This window comes from Panulirus ornatus, chromosome 44 (genome assembly GCF_036320965.1).
Source record: "Panulirus ornatus isolate Po-2019 chromosome 44, ASM3632096v1, whole genome shotgun sequence".
Classification (NCBI taxonomy): domain Eukaryota; kingdom Metazoa; phylum Arthropoda; class Malacostraca; order Decapoda; family Palinuridae; genus Panulirus; species Panulirus ornatus.
Genome location: NC_092267.1, coordinates 13,013,868 through 13,033,425, shown reverse-complemented (window position 1 = coordinate 13,033,425; position 19,558 = coordinate 13,013,868). Strand labels below are relative to the sequence as shown.

The window sequence follows — 19,558 nt, the reverse complement described above, 5'->3', positions numbered from 1 at the left end:
TCGTGGCACAAGAAGGGAATGCAACATCCACTGCAAATGTTGTAGGAAATAACACATCACCTTCCGGAACTACGTGACGTCACCTCCAGCACACACGGCAAATCACCTTCCAAACAACATCACTTATCCGAGACGTAATGACCAGAGGCGACGAATGACCTTCACCTATTGTGACCTATGACCTTTCAAAAATGTCGGATAATAAAGTATATTTCAAGAAGACAGAAAACTCGGGTAACAGCACAGTAAATAAATGATGAAAAGGTCGGGAAAATATATTGACTTACATCCCTCGGGTTCCAGACGTCCCTGCAGCGCTCAGGAAGCTGGCCAAGTCCAGCCACCTGGACCACAGGTTATACACTACGTGTGTGTGTCTCCCTGCTGAGATGGCAGGGGAACTGAGCAACACACACACACACACACACACACCGGTAATTGAATATATATATATATATATATATATATATATATATATATATATATATATATATATATATATCATTAATTTATTATATTTTGTCGCTGTCTCCCGCGTTAGCGAGGTAGCGCAAGGAAACAGACAAAAGAATGGCCCAACCCACCCACATACACATGTATATACATACACGTCCACACACGCACATATACATAGCTATACATCTCAACGTATACATATATATACACACACAGACATATACATATATACACATGCACATAATTAATAGTCTGCCCTTATTCATTCTCGTCGCCACCCCGCCACACGTGAAAATGACAACCCCCTCCCCCCCGCACGTGTGTGTGTGTGTGTGTGTGTGTGTGTCAGTACAGTTCTTACCCCGTAACACAGACGTATACAACTCCCACACATGAGACATCACACCATCTGCCCGAGCCGTGTGCAGGTGTCAACCACAAACAAGGTCAACATTATGACCGCCTCTACCTTCCTAAATATATATACACCAGTCCAATGTTGTGGCATACTTCACGGACGAGGGTTATGAAATACAACTTGAGAGAGAGAGAGAGAGAGAGAGAGAGAGAGAGAGAGAGAGAGAGAGAGAGAGAGAGAGAGAGAGAGAGAGAGAGAGAGAGTGTAATCGCACCAAAAAAAGTACATTCCATTACGGTAGGTTTCCAAACTCCGTGTGTATGACTTCACAACGCCCCCCTTACCTCCCTGATGTTTGAACACGACGCGCGATCTGAATAATCCATGACACGTGCGCGCGCGCGCGCGTTCTTCCAGATGATGATAACTGGAATAAACGCATTATTTCCAGGAGGCAGAGTTACCAACCCTCACGTGATATATTCTAAGGGTGTTCCAGCCAACTGTTTCTGGCGCAGCTCGCATGGACGAAACTCGCTCACTTCCTCTCGCACGTTCCTTCAGCAACTCAAAACAATAACTAATAATAATAATAATAATAATAATAATAATAATAATAATGATAAATGGAGTGCAGGTTCGCTTCTATCCCAGGGTAAAGGGGGGAGACAGAACACTCCCCACGTACCTCATGTGTGTTTTAGAAGGCGACTTGGCGGGGTGAGAGCGTGGGGCTGGAAGTCCTCCCCTCCTGTATCATAACTTTATAAATGGAAAGAGGGAAGACAGGAGGAACAGGCCAGAGATTTTCCACAAAGGCTCAGTCGCCTGCTCCTGGCGCTACACCGGTGAGGCGGGAAAGACGAACAGGCACGAATAAAAGAAATATAAACAAAACAAAACAAAATCTAATTGTTATAGATGTGGGTTGCATCCTTGAATGTTCCGGGAGAGCTGAAGAATGTGTGAAAAGAGAGAAGGTTATCCATTCTGTCCTTATGAGGCTCCGGCAGCTCTCAGGAAGCTAGCCACGTCCAATGGTAGGAATCAAAGGTCATAAACTGTGCTATTGTGTGTGTGTGTGTGTGTGTGTGTATGTGTGTCGGGCTCGAGTTAGAACACGGGAATGCGGTGGTTGAGTTCTCACTTAAGGTCATTCCAACTTGATTTAACGGTCCAGGGCGAACGTGTCCTCCATAATCCATGAGATTAAATGGAGGCTGAATGATCCATTATCCGGTAGGGTCATACCGAAATCATCTATAATCCGGTTAATCAGGCTTCGGATACTCTATGATTGGCTCAACCAGAGGGATAATAATTACGATTAACCGGACTCAGTCTATCCCAAAATCTGGTAACGTCTATGGATAATTTATCATTTGATCACCCGATCCTGGATAATCAATGACCCGGTGAACTGAGCCCTGGATAATCTATGACATGGTGAAGTGTGTCCTGGATAATCTATGACATGGTGAAGTGTGTCCTGGATAATCTATGACATGGTGAAGTGTGTCCTGGATAATCTATGACATGGTGAAGTGTGTCCTGGATAATCTATGACATGGTGAAGTGTGTCCTGGATAATCTATGACATGGTGAAGTGTGTCCTGGATAATCTATGACATGGTGAAGTGTGTCCTGGATAATCTACCTGAATAGGGTCCTGGGTAATCTATGACCTAGTAAACGGGGTCCTGGACAATCTATGACCTGAGTCCCGGATAATATGACCTGCGTCCTGGATAACGTATGACCTGGATAATGCATACCAGGATCGTGGATAATCTATGACCTGGTGAAGTGGGACCTGGATCATCTATGACCTAGTAAACTAACTGGGACTTGGATAATCTGACCTGGTAAACTAACTGGGACCTGGATAATCTATGACCTGGTAAACTAACTGGGACTTGGATAATCTGACCTGGTAAACTAACTGGGACCTGGATAATCTATGACCTGGTAAACTAACTGGGACTTGGATAATCTGACCTGGTAAACTGGGACCTGGATAACCTATGACCTGGTAAACCAGATACCCTGTAACCCTCCCACACACGAGTGTTAACCAGGTCAGCTACAACAGGATTAGCCAGGTCAACAGGATTAGCCAGGTCAACAGGATTATCCAGGTCAACAGCATTATCCAGGTCAACAGGATTAGCCAGGTCAACAGGATTAGTCAGGTCAACAGGATTAGCCAGGTCAACAGGATTAGCCAGGTCAACAGCATTAGCCAGGTCAACAGCATTAGCCAGGTCAACAGCATTAGCCAGGTCAACAGCATTAGCCAGGTCAACAGGATTAGCCAGGTCAACAGCATTAGCCAGGTCAACAGGATCAGCCAGGTCAACAGCATTAGCCAGGTCAACAGGATCAGCCAGGTCAACAGGATTAGCCAGGTCCTTCCGGGTTCTAAAATCTAAAATTCAAATTCAAAGCCGAATTCACGGGTTGAGTTGGACGACTCGTCAAAAAAACATATATATCAAAATCAAATTACATCAAAATCAGTTTCATGTAACACAGTGAGAGATCTGTACCCACGCATATATTATCTCACAAATTTGACAATTCTGATTTAAAAAAAAAAAAATGAATATGGTTTGTCATATCTTGTCCTGAATATATGATAAATGATTTTTCTGAATTATAATTTCGAAAAAAAAAAAAAATAGACTTTCACATATTTTTTTTTCCTGTGATTAAATGCAGACTAGCTTAATTCCCATTTTAATTAACAATTAGCTTCTAAATTAACCAGCGAGTCTTTGATGCATACAGGCCGTAATTACATAATGACAGGATTAACATTTTTATGGAAATCCAAAAAAGGCAAGTTTTTAGTGGGTAATGATATGTGTTCTGGCCACATTAATACATGGGGGGGGGGGGGGGGCGTGTACAGCATGATGGACACCTAGGGTAGGACTGTGTACCGCTGTGTGGGTTGGGTTGGGAGGTTCTCGGAGGGTGTGGGTTGGGTGTGGGGTGAGGAAAGGGGTTCTCTGGGGTTGTGGGGGGTTTTGTGTGTCGCATGGGCCGGGGGGGGGGGGGCTGAGCAGAGCGCTGTGAGCGGGCAACCATCACATGACACATTTCCACACACACACACACACACACACACACACGCACGCGCGCGCGCGCGCGCGAATATTAAATCTTATTCAATTAGTGTTATACCCTGCAGAGAGAGAGAGAGAGAGAGAGAGAGAGAGAGAGAGAGAGAGAGAGAGAGAGAGAGAGAGTGCGGGCTTAATTCTCCTCCCCGTTCAACATCTCCACCAATCTAATAACATCACCGCCAACATCTCCAACACAAAACTCACAACCTCACCTCACACTTGACCTAAACTGAACCACAACCCGGACATTTAGAAATCCCTGAAGTACAAAGGGAACATAATGCTTCCATTATTCTTCTAAACATGACTCGAGATTATGATCGCTTGACCTTTAACTTGACCCTTACGGGTCGTAACGTCGTGGTCAAGGGTCGTACCGTCGTGGTCAAGGGTCGTACCGTCGTGGTCAAGGATCGTACCGTCGTGGTCAAGGGTCGTACCGTCGTGCTCAAGGGTCGTACCGTCGTGGTCAAGGGTCGTACCGTCGTGGTCAAGGGTCGTACCGTCGTGCTCAAGGGTCGTACCGTCGTGCTCAAGGGTCGTACCGTCGTGCTCAAGGATCGTATCGTCGTGTTCAAGGGTCGTACCGTCGCGCTCAAGGGTCGTACCGTCGTGCTCAAGGGTCGTACCGTCGTGGTCAAGGGTCGTACCGTCGTGCTCAAGGGTCGTACCGTCGTGGTCAAGGGTCGTACCGTCGCGCTCATGGGTCGTACCGTCGTGGTCAAGGGTCGTACCGTCGTGGTCAAGGGTCGTACCGTCGTGTTCAAGGGTCGTACCGTCGCGCTCAAGGGTCGTACCGTCGTGGTCAAGGGTCGTACCGTCGTGCTCAAGGATCGTATCGTCGTGTTCAAGGGTCGTACCGTCGCGCTCAAGGGTCGTACCGTCGTGTTCAAGGGTCGTACCGTCGCGCTCAAGGGTCGTACCGTCGTGGTCAAGGGTCGTACCGTCGTGCTCAAGGATCGTATCGTCGTGTTCAAGGGTCGTACCGTCGCGCTCAAGGGTCGTACCGTCGTGCTCAAGGGTCGTACCGTCGCGCTCATGGGTCGTACCGTCGTGGTCAAGGGTCGTACCGTCGTGCTCATGGGTCGTACCGTCGTGGTCAAGGGTCGTACCGTCGTGGTCAAGGGTCGTACCGTCGTGGTCAAGGGTCGTACCGTCGTGCTCATGGGTCGTACCGTCGTGGTCAAGGGTCGTACCGTCGTGGTCAAGGGTCGTACCGTCGTGGTCAAGGGTCGTACCGTCGTGGTCATGAGAGTATATGTCACAAACAAGACAATGATGGCAGACCCATTGTTTACAACAAGCAAGGAAACACAGGACACAAGTTAGAAATAAGAAGTTAGATCCTATCTATCATGTTATATCTATCATGCTATATCATATCTATCATGTTATATCATATCTATCATGTTATATAATATCTATCATGCTATATCATATCTATCAAGTTATATCATATCTATCATGCTATATCATATCTATCATGCTATATCATATCTATCAAGTTATATCATATCTATCATGCTATATCATATCTATCATGCTATATCATATCTATCATGCTATATCATATCTATCATGCTATATCATATCTATCATGCTATATCATATCTATCATGCTATATCATATCTATCATGCTATATCATATCTATCATGCTATAACATATCTATCATCCTATATCATATGTATCATGCCATATCATATCTATCATGCTATATCATATCTATCATGCTATATCTTATCTATCATGCTATATCATATCTATCATGCTATATCATATCTATCATGTTATATCATATCTATCATGTTATATCATATCTATCATGCTATATCATATCTATCATGCTATATCATATCTATCATGCTATATCATATCTATCATGCTATATCATATCTATCATGTTATATCATATCTATCATGTTATATCATATCTATCATGTTATATCATATCTATCATGCTATATCATATCTATCATGCTATATCATATCTATCATGCTATATCATATCTATCATGTTATATCTATCATGCTATATCATATCTATCATGTTGCGTCGACTGCTAGAGATATAGACAAACCTTAGGCAGCCAGCTGGCGTTCCTCGACCTGACCCAGCAACACCTGACCCATTGCCGTGTGACCTTACCTGACCTCTACGGGGACCCAGCTATACATAAACACCCCCCCAGTGTGTGGTGACCCCCCCAGCCCAGGTAGGTGGGCGCATATGATCTGGATCCAGCCTCGCCACACGCTTTCCAGCAGGAGTTTCCAGCTGGACGTCGCATCCCTGGACAGCAGCGTTTCCAGATGACTCAAAACTGCTACAGACAAGAGCCCCGTGTGACCACACCAACTCCCATCTTCTACTGCAGTTTGCATCGCACGTCAGCTACGCCCTTGTAGCACGAACCCAGAACAGCCGTGTTCCTTCCTAGCAATGGAGCATCAGGAAACCTTCCTTCCTGCAGCAGCGCCATAGAAACTCAGCCTCCATTCTACTGCGCAGTCTTGGGACCCCGACTCGCCGACTCTCCTATAGCTACTCCACGAGACCCAGCAAGCAACGCACTTTCCCCACGGGGGGGGGTTCTTATCTCATCTTCTCCTCCTGTATTAGTACCACAGGACACCTACCTCACTAAACCTCCTACACCAGCAACCACAGGACTACTACCAGGCCCAACTAACCTAACCTTCCTACATCATCCTACACCAACACTGGGGTCGCCCACCCGAGACACACCATCACTGTACGTCCACAATGAAGCACTCTATTGTTCCCGACTGCTTCCGTACCAGCACCTGTTATCACTGCCACAAACAGTGAAGTTAACAGTATCTCTCTTATCACTGTTATGCTGGAAATGCTTTATCAAAATCTATGTAAATTTCTTTTTAGATTAAGCTACGTTAAATCAGGCAAGCCTGGTGTCACAAGTTAGGTTAGATTTAGCTGTTTTGGGTCAGGTTAAGCTAAATTAAAGTGGGGTGAATTATGATGAGAGAGAGTTTAATCAAAATTATATAATTATATGAGCGCAGTGTAGTTTCATAAATGATGTACCGAATATTCAATCTTAATTACATGATAATAATAAACAGTAACTCAGGAAATGGACCTTCCCCATCTCACTGAAGGATACATACATTTAGTGCATTTTATGCCGGTGTTAAATCATGTAATTTATCTCTGTAATAATTTCTCTTGTAATAAATGTTATGATGTATTGTTGTTCTCCCTGAAGCTGTGAGGTGAAGGAGCTCGATGTTCTCTGTGTGATTAAAGTTATAAAGTTATGTTTCAACAACATTCTGTTGTAACAATACGTGATCAATATAACAATCTTGGTGTTCTTTCTAGCTTTTTCTCACAACTATACATACGTTCCTATAGGCGGGCAGGGGCCCGATGTATCAATAATATTGTTAGCTGACTACACATCTTGCGAGAACCATGATAAACAAAATATATACAGCAAGCTGCACTCCATTTCGAAAGTCACAAACGCTTATGATCACCAATACACACAACAACAACAACAACAACAACAACAACAAACTTATCTATGCTATCAAAAAGTGGTCCTGTCTTGTCTGTTGACACGCTGGACACATGATGACTAACCCCCATACACGTCGGCCAATCATTCATCCACTTCCGTGGCAGGAGGGAGACTGATGGCTGCTGGAGGGTCATCCTCTCTCCTGGACAATATGTTATTTTTCTGCGGGAAAGTTACGCCCGGAAATATGGGAGGTATAGAGAGGAAAAAAAATGGTGGGGGTCGAGAGAGTTGTACCGCAGAACAATGCCATTCCTCCGTTCTGGAGGCACCACAAGGGTATGTTGATGAGTGGAGGATACGCTCATTCGTATAAGATCAGCGGCCTGATAGTGAGCGGTGCCCCAACCCTCACCAAGGGACCATGGAAGAGGTCCCGGAGGGCGCGAATCTGCTATTACCATCATCACTAAAAGTCATATGAGCCCCATCGTTTCAGTTCCCTTAATCAAAATACACTAACGATACGTAACTACCATCTTTCCCACTCAAACGGGCCATCAAATCTTCAACAAAACAATTAAGAGCACCGCTAATCCCATCTCCCACACCGTAATTACTAGCGCCGCTAATCACATGTTTAACAACAGTCATTACCCCCGGCTAATTACATCTCCAACACCGCCATCACATCGGACGTTAGATCCACATTAACAGCTCAAACCTATATGACTTAACTCTTCCTTACGACCCCCAACAATGTTATCACCAACACCACCACCAACATCACCAACACTACCACCATCATCACCAACACTACCACCATCATCACCAACACTACCACCATCATCACCAACACTACCACCATCATCACCAACACTACCACCATCATCACCAACACCACCACCAACACTACCACCATCATCACCAACACTACCACCATCATCACCAACACCACCACCATCATCACCAACACTACCACCATCATCACCAACACCACCACCATCATCACCAACACTACCACCATCATCACCAACACTACCACCATCACCAACACTACCACCATCATCACCAACACTACCACCATCATCACCAACACTACCACCATCATCACCAACACTACCACCATCATCACCAACACCACCACCATCATCACCAACACTACCACCATCATCACCAACACCACCACCATCATCACCAACACTACCACCATCATCACCAACACCACCACCATCATCACCAACACCACCACCAACATCACCAACACCACCACCATCATCACCAACACTACCACCATCATCACCAACACTACCACCATCATCACCAACACCACCATCATCACCAACACTACCACCATCATCACCAACACCACCACCATCATCACCAACATCACCAACACCACCACCATCATCACCAACACTACCACCATCATCACCAACACTACCACCATCATCACCAACACCACCACCATCATCACCAACACTACCACCATCATCACCAACACTACCACCATCATCACCAACACTACCACCATCATCACCAACATCACCAACACTACCACCATCATCACCAACACCACCACCATCATCACCAACACTACCACCATCATCACCAACACTACCACCATCATCACCAACACTACCACCATCATCACCAACACCACCACCATCATCACCAACACTACCACCATCATCATCAACACTACCACCATCATCACCAACACTACCACCATCATCACCAACACTACCACCATCATCACCAACACCACCACCATCATCACCAACACTACCACCATCATCACCAACACTACCACCATCATCACCAACACTACCACCATCATCAACAACACTACCACCATCATCACCAACACTACCACCATCATCACCAACACTACCACCATCATCACCAACACTACCACCATCATCACCAACATCACCAACACTACCACCATCACCAACACCACCACCATCATCACCAACACTACCACCATCATCACCAACACTACCACCATCATCACCAACACTACCACCATCATCACCAACACTACCACCATCATCACCAACACTACCACCATCATCACCAACACTACCACCATCATCACCAACACTACCACCATCATCACCAACACTACCACCATCATCACCAACATCACCAACACTACCACCATCATCACCAACACCACCACCATCATCACCAACACTACCACCATCATCACCAACACTACCACCATCATCACCAACACTACCACCATCATCACCAACACTACCACCATCATCACCAACACCACCACCATCATCACCAACACTACCACCATCATCACCAACACTACCACCATCATCACCAACACTACCACCATCATCACCAACACCACCACCATCATCACCAACACTACCACCATCATCACCAACACTACCACCATCATCACCAACACTACCACCATCATCACCAACACTACCACCATCATCACCAACACTACCACCATCATCACCAACACTACCACCATCATCACCAACACTACCACCATCATCACCAACAGCAGTTCTCCCACAGTAGCCTCGGCTAACGCGTCAGCACCCCCCCCCCCCCCCCCCCCGCTCTACAGGAAGTTGTACGTTTACAAGAAAGAAAATGGAGGAGGGGGAGGGGGAGGGGGTGAGAAATAGCTGGGAGAGTAAACAGAGAGAGAGAGAGAGAGAGAGAGAGAGAGAGAGAGAGAGAGAGAGAGAGAGAGAGAGAGAGAGAGGGCAGGAGTAAAAAAAAAAATAGAAAAAAAGAAAATGAGTTGAGGTTTGTTGACTGTGTGTGAGCGTTCGCCTAGCCCTGAGGGAGAAGGGCCCAGCACAACACGGCTCACACGGTCGGTATTCCCATAACACGGCTATGTGAACACCGATGATATGACTGCACACTGTATACCACGTTCTTCACCCCCACGATCTAGTGTCGCTATGTGGGGGTTCAAGAATGCTATATCATACGGATCTTTACGGTCGATTTACACCTGTAATAAGGCTGATAAATGCGCTTTATGTAACTTTTGAAGATTTTTCCTTTTTTTTTTCCCCCTCTTAGTACCCTGTTCGACCCCTTGGATGCCACAGTCTATATTCCGTAATTACCACACTAAAGTACCACGTCGCATTCTATGATCTAAAAAAAAAAAGAATAAAAAAAGTTTAAGGTTTTTAACAAGTGACAATTCCGTCCGTTATCAACCCAAGTTCAGAGGTTTACACTAACGATAAAACTAACATGAAAATACGGTTTGCGGGTTGTGTGACTAAACCAACGAATGATGTAATAACATTATTTACAGATAAAGTATGAATTACGTCTTCCTCAAGAACGATTAGATGCCACAGGTATGTAAACCTACTGAAATGTGTTTATGATGATGTGTTCATAAACAGCAAAATATCAACAGAGAAATTATACCACAGTTCCACCACACCCCAGCTGGCTCTTTAGAAAAGAAATTGTCTCAGGGTTTTAAAACGCATGCCATTTGCCAGTTATGTTTCTCTATATCTGCACTTGTGAAAGCAGTTTAACGTTTATGATTTCAAAATTTCACAGTTTCGGCAATTCACTTATAGTTTTGAAGTCATTCTTCACGACTGATATAATTCTAATATGACCTCACAGATATGTTCCCCGTTCACTTCCTGTGTCCTGTACAGCTGATCCGTTTATATATATACACACACACACACACAATATAAAACCCCCGCAGTACACAACTTTCCAAAACTGTGTAATAAACACCACAAAACACAACCCAGTCTTCATCTTCACCTCCCACTAGACATACACTCGTCAGAAGCCACACTCTCTAGATAAACACGAGTCACAGTTCCACGTCTACGCTTTGGACCTGACCCATCATTAAAACACTACAAACACCGTTTCAACACATCCCACGAGGAAACTACTCTAATGAGGACACACACACAGACCTTACTACTCAACAGCCCTGTACTCTCCGCAGACACATGGCAATTTAAATACCTCTGGTCCCGACCAGTGGAAATGACTAGCAATCTGAGCGCTTCAGGATCCTAGTTAAGATATAAGCGACTCTTCCTGCAGGAAGTCAGTACAAGACTTACATATATAACACACATGTTGGCCGTTCATGACGTGATCAACCCTTGTGTGCAGGATATAGCAACAGGTGGGAATCAGGCCCCATCATCCTTCATCACACACTAAACCATCTAAAAACACAACTGTAACTGCTTGGGAAAAAAAAGTCACAGTGAAAATCTTCAACAATCGTAAAACATTTAAGAGTATTATTCAGCTGTGACTACTGCCTAACTACCCTGTACAAATTACAAGATGACCAAATTACACGTAACAAACACGTGATGGTTGTGTCATTCCGGCGCCGCTGGTTGGCTAGTCATTAACTAGGTCGTTAGCCTCCAGAACTAACTTATAATTATCATTTTCAGGAAGTTAGGCAGACGTGAAAATGACCGAGAAACATGAAAACATAACACTAAAAACAGATACTACATTTTTTTCTCTGGACAGAGCTACGCACTATTCTAAAAGTCAAAATAAAAAAAAAATCAAATTTTCTCGAAAGAATACAGTTAATTGGCCGCAAGAAAAGTCTATATAGGAAGCCTGTTCCTGGCACTACCTCGCTAAAGCGGGTAACGGCGAAGTGTGTGTGTGTGTGTGTGTGTGTGTGTGTGATCGAGTAAGTAACGTAAGGGTAAGAGAGATGTGTGGAAATAAAAAGAGCGTGGTTGAGAGCAGAAGAGGGTGTTTTGAAATGGTTTGGGCACATGGAGAGACTGAGTGAGGAAAGATTGACCAAGAGGATATATGTGTCGGAGGTGGAGGGAACGAGGAGAAGTGGGAGACCAAATTGGAGGTGGAAAGATGGAGTGAAAAAGATTTTGTGAGATCGGGGCCTGAACATGCAGGTGGGTGAAAGGAGGGCAAGGAATAGAGTGAATTGGAGCGATGTGGTATACCAGGGTTGACGTGCTGTCAGTGGATTGAATCAGGGCATGTGAAGCGTCTGGGGTAAACCATGGAGAGCTGTGTAGGTATGTATATTTGCGTGTGTGGACGTATGTATATACATGTGTATGGGGGTGGGTTGGGCCATTTCTTTCGTCTGTTTCCTTGCGCTACCTCGCAAACGCGAGAGACAGCGAAAAAAAAAAAAAAAAAAAAAAAAAAAAAAAATATATATATATATATATATATATATATATATATATATATATATATATATATATATATATATATGAAAAACCCAGAAAATCATCAACTTTACAGAAAGAATTAAATAGTGGTACAATTTCAGAAGTGATATAGATCCAGAGTTTAAGTTTGTAATCTGATAATCTGGTCAGGCGGCTCAGTCGCTGAACTAATCTACTTCCTGGGGTCAGTCAGGTCATGACCCAGAGTGACCTCCCAGCAGTAGGTGTGGGGTAAGACACTACACAATGTGAATTAAATCAAACATTTCGGTCATGAGACAAGCTCTGACGTGGCCAATGTCCCAAAGGAATTGAGAGAAACTGCAGAGGAAAATCAAAACATCCAAAACAATACGTAGTCTCATTTCATGCATAAGGTGAAGTAATGCCGTTTGGGATTGTCAGATGACCTTAACAGTGGCAGCAGTAATGTGAACACAGACAGGAAAACCTCACACACGACACAATGTTGAAATGTGGATGGTGAACGCTGTTTACATGATGACTGGCGTGTTTATCATTGCGACAAAAACAGGACAAACAAACTCTGTGGTGACTTTAGAAGTTAAGACATAAGTATCAAAATCGACAAGAAAACTTGTACTAGCATAATAATGACAATGCTAGTAGGATGGTGAAAGTAAAAATGCTCTCTAAGAGCATTAGAAAACAAATATTGAAGCACAATTGCTGGAGGGGAAATAATTAAGAGAATATAATTACTTTCCATATTTCCTGCATCAAGATAAAAGTAATTATATTGATAAAGTATGTTTTCTGGGTGTTTGGACAACAATATGATTACTACAGATTTAAGATGGAACAAGTTAAACACACGCAAGTTGATGTATGAAAGAAAAGCACAAAAGTGAGAGAGAGAGAGAGAGAGAGAGAGAGAGAGAGAGAGAGAGAGAGAGAGAGAGAGAGAGAGAGAGAGAGAGAGAATGTGATATGGTGGGTCATCCAAGAACATGCTGAATTTATTTTGATTGTTATTTTTCTAATGATTAATGTCTTGGGATAAAGAAGAATAACTGGAAGGACTGCAAGAAATTAAGCCCGTGAAGGTCAGAAATAAAGTGTAAACAAACATACGTAAACTGAGTTCTGCTAACAAAACAAAATGTTAAAATAAAATTACCAGCATAATGCCGCATAAAATAATAAGCTACAATATCCAGTGATTGTGTGTGTAGTGTTAAGCATCACACCTGGTCTCATGCTTGACACAATATTTTTACTGACTCAAAACTACAATATTTCTTGCATGACTTCAAAGATACATGCATGAGGTCAAAATACAATAATCAAAATCAAATATGATGGGACAGTTCCTCTTATGTTAAATATACATCCACTTTATCTTATCTCTATTTACTGAGGACAAATAATTCTAATGGAATAATCCTAGTGCTAATCAAGGCCTTTCTAAAGTCTCCTGCAACCCTTAGCTGTACTATGAGCAGCAGCAGGGAAATGTAGTCTCCTTTGGAGTGAGAAGGTCCTTGACAAGACATTACTGCTAATGATACAGCCTCGCTTAAATAACCTTTCACTTGCAGTGCAACCTTGAGCAGGCTGAGTCCGGTAACACCTATACATACACTATTAATCCCTGAAGACTTCTATCATTCACTTGGAATTTATATATGGAAGATCTTAAAAACAAAAGTTTTAGTAAGCTATTAGTAAATGAAAATGTCTGAAAAGTTTTACAAAAAGATGTTTAAGAAATTATGACATTAATTAATATGTAAGAAGAGAAGTCACAAGAAATACTATATATGTGTATACAGTAATGAACCCACTAATTACATGACAGAGCTACTGAAATAAGCGGTGCATGAGAAGGCTAAGGAAATTACAGTCAGAATAAATTCTCTTCAAGATGAAATGTGTGGAGTTGAAATTAGAATCAAGTTTAAAATAGACTAAAATGATCATATATTTTTAAAGGAAAAAAAAATAATTGTGGGAAGAAAGATGATGCAGTGTATCTGAATAACTTTATCTAATCATACAATGAGTGATTAAGAAAAATAAAACTTATTTGAAAATCCACCATCATAATTACTAAAATCTATACACAGAAACTGGGCTTTATGTAAGGAGGTTGATGAAATTTCATTTCAGTTATTAAATTAATATGGAAAACATTCATCATCATGTGAAAGGGATTACCAGTGTCATCTGACCCATACAACTACAACATTTTCAACCCTAAAGTTGTAAGTGATACACTATGTTGTTTAGGTTACAAGATAGTCTGGTGTCAGGTACTTAACTACAGACATCTTAAGAGGAAAGACATATGACTATGAATATATATTAATTCATGTAATTCCATAATATCTAAAAATGCTAACTAATAACAGACTCAAAATCTAATAAAGATGGTACCTTTCAGTGAATTCTGTGAAGTAGAACAGAAAAACATTGCAAGCTACAACCATAACAATACTATCAGGATATTGTACATTACAAACCCTTAGCAACTACAACCTGTTTTAATAACACTATAACAAGGCTGTAAACTAACTTACGAATAATGTTACACTGACATTACAGAATAACTTTGTTAACTTGATCATTGTGCGATATTATTATGAACATATTATGTATTCCTGGAAGTCTATCCCAATTGCAGAAAAACAGCAATTCTATAAAATGTTATCCATACAAGTCCACAATAAAGCTACAGAGATGAATGTTACAATATCCTGTTCTGCTGAATTATGTAACAGTACCTGTTATTGGGAAGAGAGAGGAGTTGTGAGCAAGTTTCCGTCCATGATAGTGGTGAGGGTGATGCTACTGCTCCAATGTCTGAGGCACTAGCAGGTATGACCTGCACATGACGTCACCAGACTGGGGCCAGCTGGGGTCACACCGTCATGCCTGGAAGACAGGGTTACAATGGTGAGTATAAAACTTCAGTGAGTTACTGAGAAAACTGAATAACATTACTGTTGTGGTAAGAGTCCTTCCTGACATGGTATTGTACTAGGAGCAATTATTCTAAAGAATTAAATGTGACTGGGATACCGGAAAAGAGAGAGAGAGAGAGAGAGAGAGAGAGAGAGAGAGAGAGAGAGAGAGACCTACATCATACCATGAGGGTAGAGTCAGTGCCTTGCCCTCACCACTACCATATGTTGAGCCAACCTCCCGCCCGGGGCCACACCTCTCCTCCTCCCTCACTTGTCTTCCTTCATGTATAACATGTTTGTCTATGTCGAAGCTACTGTGCTCCTCTGCCACTGTCAGCTATTCTACATTTATCCGTTATGGTTTTCATTTATGAGTCTAATCTTCTAGGACGTTTCTGCTGCCACGCCAATTAATTTCTTACATCAGCAAGTAGTAGCACATATATTCAGCTTACATGCTGGACATGTGATCGTATAGTTAACAGGAATTACTTTGGACCTGAGGACTTTTTATTGTCCTAGTACGTTTGCCTTCAAGCTTAAAACATTATTCTTTGTTCCCGACATCTATCTATCTATCTATCTATCTATATATATATATATATATATATATATATATATATATATATATATATATATATATATATTGGAAAGGATCACAATTTTGCGGGTGATCAACATATTCCTATGAGTCCAAGGGGAAAATGAAACACGATAAGGACAGACCTTAGTGCATTCCATCTTCTACAGCTATTATGCCAGCAGTTGTATCATATACATAGCAATATGTTGGCAAACATTTACGTTAAAATTATAATCTGCTTAGAGTTCTTTGATGATCCATAGTAAAACTACGATAATACACTTAGCTGCCAATTGTATCCTAGTTTGGAGATGGAAGAAATAAATCTTTAGGTTAGAGTAAGACTTTAAACATAAGACAGTAACATGTTAAACAATTTATTTTGATATGAAGAATTAGATAAGAAATTCTCAACTCTTAACGTTTTCCTTATACTTCACCTAATTATATAGGTAGATACCTTCACGTAGGCAAATGTGAATATGTATATGGTTCTCATATAATAGGCAATTTCTTCAATACGAACAATATATTTATCTATACTTTGATCATATAGTGTGGGACAAGATACGTGAAAAGAAATTCAAGTGAAATGACAGGAAGTGGCTGGTGTGCACGTGTATAAACATGAAAACATGACTTTTATTGTTTATTAAGTACAACCTCACACATAACATTGTACATTAGTAATCCACACACACACACACACACACACACATACAACATTGAGTACTCTTACAGACGAGTGTGTCAGGTGAGCATGAAGCACCGTGACCTTGATGTTTAACGCCGTGAACCACAACCTTACATAGCCAAGATGGTTCATTCAATGGGGCATCATGTCTTCTCTCCAGCCACTCACCATCACTCCTCCAGCATTTACACCCGACCCACCTTTTACAAACTCCTTTTAACACGACGCAAGAAGACGTGGGAAGAGCTTGTAATTTGGCGTGAGAGTGTGCATGTAGAGCAGGAACGCGCCGTTGTGGCCCTCATTGTATGCTAATGTTCTGCTGGTCGGCCCATGTCCTCCTAATTGAGGCGTTGCCACATCTTGCCTCCCGACCCCCCACAACCTCACTCCACTTCTCAACAAATGGATCTCAGTTTTTTATGGAAATATATTAATTCACGGACGATCTGAGTGGTATGTGCAGCGTGGAGTCATCGTGAATAATAAATGAGTGTGTTTCAAGAGGATATCGCCAGGGTTTGAGTGTGGAGAAGACGTAGAATGGATTTGTGAAACGTGACCCAAGCTGAGGGCAATGTGGCGGTGTGTGGCGACCCCTGACACCTGGGCTGGATGGTTCCATTGTTATTATATGAACACCAATATACACTACCTTCCTATACCATATAACGCTACCACCACTACCTATATCTCCGGCCATATATGTGATATCAACGTCACGGCGTTTTATACACGAGTTATTGAGCCGTGATCCGGTCCTGGATAGTTAGGAAACCGATTGAAAAGTATTGACTCCCTTCGGTTTAACGAGGGTGACCTGCCCTCCAGCTGATAGCACGCGCCAGAAATACAGACCAACCTCGCTTACCCGAACATCACAAGTTATCCGGACACTGACACGTCCGTAGTGGGCCAAGATTGATTTAGACAATTACCTAACAAACAATGTTTCAAACCTACACACAAAAATCATCCTTAATATGTAGTTTAGGACGAATCTGTTGGTATAGTATCGCAGGCCCGACGACCATCTTACAATATCAATTTGAAACGATTACGTTAACAGCTTTTGATGACTGTCATTGTGTAGTGGGGGGATTACGGTGGGGGGGGGGGGTGCTTTGTTATCAGCTGATAAAATTAGATGCAGCACGACGAGGAAGAGCGCAATTGCCTAATTACCGAAGTGATCATCGTTTAAGAGATAGTTAGAACGGCAAGACGGTACCCGCTTGCACTCTGGCTATTTTGCCGTCGTGCGTAAAGTGTTGACCTTGTCGCTTGTTCAGGTCGCGTACTGAACACATGATAACCATCACCAATTCGTCGTTGTAATTAAAGGACCCATAATGATCATCATCGTTACGGTGACGTTAACATAACAAGGGTAAGCTTTGTAATTACACACATGGATCGTTAATTAAGGGATGGTCAAACAAGGGTAAGCTTTGTAATTACACAAATGGATCGTTAATTAAGGGATGGTCAAACAAGGGTAAGCTTTGTAATTACACAAATGGATCGTTAATTAAGGGATGGTCAAACAAGGGTAAGCTTTGTAATTACACAAATGGATCGTTAATTAAGGGATGGTCAAACAAGGGTTAGCTTTGTAATTACACACATGGATCGTTAATTAAGGGATGGTCAAACAAGGGTAAGCTTTGTAATTACACAAATGGATCGTTACTTAAGGGATGGTCAGTGTACTTACAGGAGGTTAATGATCGTGATGTACAGATGGTTACTATACTTCCGGCTTGGGTTGTTAGAGGTCATACATGATCACGATCCTCGAGCACAACGGTACGACCTGACCTGTATGATGACAGGTCATTGTCCTGCTCAACGTGAGGTCAGGTCACACCCTCGTGGTGGCACCTTAACACACCAGACAACACGAACACTTAATTACTTCATTAATGTCAAGACAAGCCAAACTACACACACACACACTACGACCCTTGAGTACGACAGTACGACCCTTGAACATAACAGTACGACCATTCGTTACGATAACTTGACCTTTGACCTGATTTTTAAGTATACTTATACCATCTTCCTGAAATATATATATATATATATATATATATATATATATATATATATATATATATATATATATATATATATATATATATTTAGCCTGAATGAACCTAACTAGAATATACTTTAAACAAAGACATATTTAATAACCGGTAATTTATTTACATTATTTACTGATGATGAGCGAGTGGAAGAGTAATTACTGAACAAATTAATTAATATCTTGTTCCTTCATGCATGAAAAATCCTTGTATGTAATTAGTCCGGTTATTGTAATGGTTCGAGAATTTTCCATTAATATTTCACTACAGTAAAACCGGTAATAACACTCGCCTCTGTATAGCGGATGACCTATATATGGGACGGCTCTATACAGTAATATGACCTATATAAGGGACAGCTATATACAGTGATGACCTATATATGGGACGACTCTATACAGTGATGACCTATATATGGGACGACTCTATACAGTGATGACCTATATATGGGACGACTCTATACAGTGATGACCTATATATGGGACGACTCTATACAGTGATGACCTATATATGGGACGACTCTATACAGTGATGACCTATATATGGGACGGCTCTAAACAGTGGCGACCTGTATACAGG

At 42.2% G+C, this 19,558-nt stretch overlaps 1 long non-coding RNA gene across 3 annotated transcripts in view; it reads right to left on the bottom strand.

Moving 5' to 3' along the window:
- Nucleotides 1-19,558, bottom strand: part of LOC139762753 (uncharacterized) — a 471,178-nt gene that overhangs the window by 218,795 nt on the left and 232,825 nt on the right. For 2 of the 3 annotated variants that reach the window (XR_011715828.1, XR_011715827.1), the window contains exon 7: nt 15,430-15,580. This is a non-coding gene — a long non-coding RNA (uncharacterized lncRNA). Of the gene's footprint in view, nt 1-15,429; nt 15,581-17,089; nt 17,232-19,558 lie in introns of those variants that run through there. The other variant, XR_011715829.1, reaches the window with a different exon arrangement.